Source organism: Peromyscus maniculatus, chromosome 1 (genome assembly GCF_049852395.1).
Source record: "Peromyscus maniculatus bairdii isolate BWxNUB_F1_BW_parent chromosome 1, HU_Pman_BW_mat_3.1, whole genome shotgun sequence".
NCBI lineage: Eukaryota > Metazoa > Chordata > Mammalia > Rodentia > Cricetidae > Peromyscus > Peromyscus maniculatus.
In genome coordinates, this window is record NC_134852.1 from 39,777,514 (window position 1) to 39,784,555 (window position 7,042).

A 7,042-nucleotide genomic window follows, 5' to 3' on the forward strand; every position below is an offset into this window, starting at 1 on the left:
CCTCTATGGAGAGAGAGAGAGAGTCTCTACCTAGATCAGTCTGGCCTTGAAATCACACAGACTGGCCAGCCTCTGTATCAGAGTGCTGGCATTTTAGGTTCTTTTCATGTCCACCAGGCTTGGCTCTACTCTGAACTTTCTCAATGAAGTGATGTATCAGGAATTTCATAGATAAGAACTGTATTTAGCTAAGAATCCCTTCATCATCTAGCTTCCCCTATTCCCCACTACTTTTTGTGTAAGTCATTACCTCTTACTGTGAATGGTCTTATATAACCATTCAGCTTATATGCATATATGACTACACAAATAAAACCTGCTGATAACATTTCATGTTGATTGCCTGTGTTTCATGTGATGTCTTGGGACTACAAATGTATTGTGGAGTTCATCTCTGAATAAGATTATTTTTTAATCAGAGTGCTGGCATTGTAGGTTCCTTCCATGTTCACCAGGCTTGGTTCTACTCTGAGCTTTCTTATTGAAATGATGGATCAGGACTTTCATAGATAAGAACTGTATTTAGCTAAGAATCCCTTGTCATCTAGCTCCTTCTCTTCCCCACTACTTTTTATGTAAGTCACTATTTGTTATTTTTTAATATAAATTCAGCACACATCCAATATGACTACATGAATACAACCTGCAGATATCATTTCTTGTTGAGTGCCTATGTTTCAAGCGACAGTTTGGGATTTCTAATGTAGCATGGGTTCATCTCTAAATAAGATTGTTTCTTAATTAAAAGTTGGTTACATTGATTCTTCAATGAACACTTCCACAGTAACTGTTAATTTCTAGTAACTCTCCTAGTTGGGAATCCTTGTGAGAATCTGTGCACACACTGGTGTGTCAGTTCTTGTCCAGAGAACAACTGACTGTGGAGTAGCCAGCCCATGTTGATAACATCCAATCCTACCAAAAGATGAGGAGAATGCTGTGGAAGATGGGCTGGATAGAGGGTAAGAGCCAGGGACTAGAGCTGGATATTGTTTTCTATATGTGACAGGAAACCTTTACCTAGACTAATCTCAACAGTGTGGCTGCCTAATAATGGGTTGGGATATGAAAATGTCTTGTGCCTTTTTATTTACTCTGTGGTTATCTGTAACATTTGATCCAAACTACCTTTGTGTACATCCAGGGTCATCTCTGCAGTGTACCCTCTTTATTTCCATGTATTCTAACCCCACTAATAACCAGATCTAAATGTGACATTCAATTCCATCTCTCTATCAGCATCATTAATATACCCATTAAACAAAAATTTAAAAGTATAGTAAAAATAAGGGAAAAGTGATCCTTTTTTAATGTTTTAAAATGTCTTTCCTTATCTGCCATGGTTGGAGGGATAGTATTAGCAAACCATAGTACATTGGAGGAAGAGAATTGTTTATCCTTGTCTGATCATCTGACCTGAGTGGCAAGGGTGTCCGATATCAGACAGCACTTACTGGTCATTGGTCACAGGTGACCTGTGATGATCCAAATTTGTTTACAGGCGTCTCCATGGCAACCCCAAGACTCTACCAGGTGGTGGTAGGGTTGGAAGGAGAATGATGTCATAAACAGGGCAGCAGCCAATGGGAAGGTCAGATTCTGAGCTAACAGATGGGATTGGTTGGACAGAATGCCAGGAGACCAACAGTAGCCATGCAGGCTGAGGTGTATGCTAGTGAAAGAGACAATCCTGGCATGGAAGTCCCCCTTTCATGAGGTTTAGTCCAGAGCATTCTTATAAAGTTCATCGATATAGCTGTTTCTATTGTTCCTATGAGGTGTCACCTTCCAGCATAGATTGTCCCATCATCATACACTGAACATACACTCAGTAGCCTTGGGCAAGAAAGATAGGAACACCTTCGTGAAGGAAATGTGGGTGTGAAACCTTTCCAGTTGATCTGATTTATGAGCTGTCATCATCTGTCCATGACCCAAGAAAGAGATCAAAGGGCTCCTTTCTGACTGGGTTGAAGGACAGGGTATTGATGCACCTTTGATGATGAACTCCAAGAATCTTCTCTTTGGGTTTCTTCTCTTAGAGGCCTTCCTTAGTCTGTTTTGACCCAGACAGGACTCACATCGCCCTTCTCTGCTTTTCATCCCTATTTGGTATGGTTTGATTTTTGGAGTAGGGTGACCCTGTATCCTTAAAGTGGAGGCCAGTATCATGGTGAACTTCCAGAAGCAGTAGTCTTCTGTTCATCATGAAGATGCTTGTAATTGGAGGCTGCTGGTAGTAGTAAGCACTTGAGGGGTAACCCCTGTTGTTTGGGTAGTCATCATGTATATCACTCCGGTCTTAGACACATGGGCATTCTTTGTATCTTGCCTCCCTTCTTATAGTTTGAAGTTGTTAGTCATTGAGTCTGGCCGCCTTCCTTCTTCATCCACAAGTATAATGAGTGTGAGAGTTACTGAACCTTCTTCCTCCTGGCAACAGTCTCTGCAGAATCCTGGGCTCTAGCATTCCCTGCCATGCTTTTTTCTGAGAAAAGGCTAAATAGAAATGAAACACCTAGAGCAGGAAGACATTTGTTGGTATGTGGCGGTGGGTTACATGAAAAAAGCAATGTAGGTGCTTTTGTAAGTGTTGCAGCTTGATGGAAAGTGATCCTGGTAGTTGAGAGCCAAGGAATAGCACAAAGTCAATAAGCTAGCAGCTTACATCTGTTCCAGTTAAAGTTTTCCCCAATTCAACAACTCTGCTTTGTTAGGGGAAGATTTTCCCAGCAAAAGTTACAGTTCTGCTCTGCTCTGCTCCACTGTGGCTAATGTTCCCTGTCTGCTCTGCTCCCTTCTGACAAAAGAAGGTCTTGCCTAAACCTCATTCAAGAGATTTATTGGTAGGGAAGAATCCAGGAAGGTTGCTTCCTCTAACAGAGTGGAAAAAGGCATTTCCCAACTGAACATATACAGGGCTTATGTAATAGAGCATCTTAGTGGGGGAGCTTTTCCAGGGTGAAGCTTTTCACGGTAAGAATTGCTCAGATTCCAATCCTTGAGTTTGGACAAACCTGGAGATTTATTATATTTTGTGCTCAGGTATTGGTTTTCTTCATAAGGGATTGGTTGGCTCAGGTTACAGGGCTATTGTCTGTCTTTTTTATTGGCCCTTTTTAAGCTTTTGGCTCTGCTTTTAGAGCCATGGTTTTAGGCTCCACAATTTCCCTTTATATTTGAAAAAAATAGAACAACCCATTACCCATCTCAGTGTATCTTTACAGACAGGAATGCAAAATTTTGATGAAATATGGGGAAATCTTGTGTATTCCTCATTTTGATTTAGATTGTTATCCCTTTTGGTCATTCACTGGTGGGTTCCTAGACTGTCTTATAGCGTGGATATAGTGTACATTTATATACATTTCTTATTATAACTACCTCATAAAGCACTACTATGACAGTGTCTGTCAGTCCCCATTGAAAATGACCCTTGATCCTGTTTAGTTATCCTGCTGCATTCACATGAGCTGTCAGCACTTTCCATTGGGACCATTTTTACACTGAGCTACTACTGTAGAACTTTTTTTCCATGTAGATTGTATCATATTTTGTAGTGTTTGGCAAAGCTCTGCAATAAGACTGTCCTTTTTCATAGGCCAGTAGGCTGCCTTTGCCTTTCACTCTTGCAGTTTCCTTCATGACTGACCACTTTTCAGATAATGTGACATATTCCAATTGGCAATGACTGAAAGTTGGAAGGTTCATCCAGGCTTTTGGTTGTAGATCCATCAGAAAAAAGTGTCCTCTTATAGTAGCTTAGAACCAAATGAGTAGAACATGATAGGGCCTGTGTCATTTGAATTCTGAGAGTGGAGAGAAAATGAGAGATAGATAGACAAGTAGATAGATAGATAGATAGATAGATAGATAGATAGAACTGTGTTCTGTGTTTAATTCTCACCGTTTCTGTGTTTTTTAGTTTTTTTTTGTTTTTTTTTTTTTTTTTTTTTTTGGATTTTCGAGACAGGGTTTCTCTGCGTAGCTTTGCGCCTTTCTTGGAGCTCACTTGGTAGCCCAGGCTGGCCTCGAACTCACAGAGATCCTCCTGCCTCTGCCTCCCGAGTGCTGGGATTAAAGGCATGCACCACCACCACCAGGCTGTTTTTAGTTTTTAATATTTGCATATTATTTTTCTTTCAGTGTAACAATGACCTTGTTTCCTCTAACCACATATACCGAACTTAGTTACCGCACCCCATACTCCTTCCAATTATTTTCCAAGTCCTCATTTCTCAGTATATACTACTTTCTCTCCCTCTTTACAAAAGAAAAAGCTTTCAAAATATAACAAACAAATATAATAAAATATTTTTGGGGGCAGCATCTCCAAGAAAAGTAAATGTAAGTTAAATAACTTGAAAGATGGTATCCTGTATGGGTGGAAAAATGGTACTCTCTGAAGACAGATTCCTGCTAAGTGCTGGAGGTAGGCTTAAGCCTCAGGAGATGTTGGGCAAGAAGGTCCTTAGTACCTCCTAAAATGTGAAAGTTATTGTGACCCTGTTGTAAGTTATGAGCAGGAAGTAGCAAAGGGACAAACTGAATGATTTGCAGAATATGAAATTTACAGACTTGCCTGGAGGTGGAACCACTTTCTTATATCCAGCTGGGTGGCCTTCATAGACTAAGCAGGCTCTTCCATCATTTTGGGGGAGAATGGTCAGTAGTTGTGCTATTAGGTTGTTGGATGGCTCTTCCACATAGTAAAATGTCAAGTGAGAATTTTATACTGGTAGGGAGAAGGCACAGTTGTTAGGTATATTTGTAACAACTCTCCAATTTGTTATGTGTACACATGCACAGAAGGGAATTCTTATTTTTACTGCAATCCACCATAAAATGTTCTGTGACTGAGTAGTGCCTACATCCCAGAGAGAAGACAACTGCTATTGTTTTGTTGAATGGAATGGTTGGGTCTCTACATTTCCCTTCTAAACCTTTGTAAAATTGCAGGAGATGAATGTAGTTGCAGCTGTAACTGTTACAGTCTGCCTCCTTGCTGGCCTTCCTTTGGCATTGTTTCTGTTGCTGTTGGAGAGAGCTGTCATTGTTTAGGCTGCTGAGACTCAATGGCTGCTGTTGTGGTGAGATGGTTGGCTGGTACTCAGAAATGGATCATGCACAAAGCAGTCCATCCAAGGCTCAGGAATTGTCCTGCAAGTAGTGCAATCAAATTGAGAGCTAGAGCAATGGGATAGAATAGTGTAGCATGGCTTTTTATTCCAAAATCAAGTGAAAATCCCATTGTGAAATGTTAGCAGTGATTACCTTGGATGGATGGATACCTTAGAAAGTAATTGAAGAGATAGATGCAGTGATAGACAGGTCTGTTGCTGTGAAGCTTTACTGTACATAGTAGAAGGAGCGATGCAGATTCATGAAAACTTGACTTGTCATTCTAGACATTACTTGCATTTGACCATAAGGCCCATTGGAAAATGGTCTTTCTTGATGCTAGAGAATAGAAGTGGAGACTTAACTGAAAGTAAGGGTATTCCAAGTATTGCTTCCACAGGAAACACCAATAAGGTATTGTGGGTATAATGTGAGGTATTCTACCCTTTATTTCAGTATGGGGTCACTTTAAATACCAACACCAGATCTATCTCAATTTCCATCCCTATTATTCCAAGGAATTGAACACATTATTGCTTTGCACATGAGTATAGATTGCAGCATTTTTCAGTAATATCTATATTATCTGACCTTGCTGTCCAATAACAGAGCAATGGATAAGGAATATGTGATGTCTACACACAACAGAACCATTTCAGCTAAAGTGATGAGTATAGTCAAGGTGATTGTAGGAGAGTTCTTATAACTTGGGGTAATCATTTTATACCATATGTATCCAGTCCCAGACAAATATCTCCTGATGCTGTCTGTATATATGGATCCTAGATTATACATATCTCCATGGTTCAATTCATGACTTGGGAGGCAATGCTGTCAATGCCTAAGATTTTTGCTGACAATTAAGAAAAGTTACTGGGCTCAGTGTACAATATACAGTTTTAAGAGAATATGTTCAATGAAAAGTACAATGAGAACTAATGTTATTGAGAAGGATTCAATACAAGTACAGCTTTGTGTGAGTTGCTTTAATATGAAAAATGATTCCTGAGATTTGTTTAATAAGAATTATTCTACAAGACCCTTAGTTTGAAAACATCAAGATTAAAATGCCTTCAATCCCAGCACTCAGAAGGCAGAGGCAGGCAGATCTCTGTGACTTCGATGCCAGCCTGGTCTACAAAATGAGTTCCTGGCAAAGCACAACGCTACGCAGAGAAACCCTGTCTTGAAAAACCATAATAATAATAATAATAATAATAATAATAATAATAATAATAATAATAATATCAAGGAGATATCCATTCAAATGCATTTCTATTGCTCCTAAGGTGTAAAGTGAAGCACATGGTCTCATGGCAGTGCCTAAATCTGTAATTAAAGCCACACAAAGAGAGCATAACACTAGAGGCCTCTGTAAGCCATTGCTTTTCAGTATTCTGTTGTACCCAAATTTGTCCCTGTGAGGATCATCGTATACAGGTAGTAGGATCTTTTCATGATGGGTTTGTTAATATTTTCTACATGGATGACTTTGGACATAGCCCTTTTTAGAATGAGCAGTTTTGGTCCCACACAGTAGTTGGCAGTTAGATATTGTGAAGACAGATACACCATTTGTGGTGATATTTTATTTGTATGTTAATATATAAAGCATGAATGAAGGTCAAGGGGAAAATGGCCAGCCACTTTTAAGTAAACATAGAAGTGATGCAGTGGTAGCACATGCTCTTAATTCAATCATGTGGCATAGGGTCTCTGTGTGTTCAAGGACACACTAGGGAACAGCCAAGCATGGTGACACACTCCTTTAATCCCAGTACCAACCATAGAGACCTGGCGGTCTGTACAGACAGGCATTGACAAGGAAGTGACATAGCTTGGCTAAGAGCCAATGAGAGGGCAGAATAGCAAGGCAATAAAGGCGTGGGTAAGACAGGAAATAGCTCACTTTTGGTAGCTG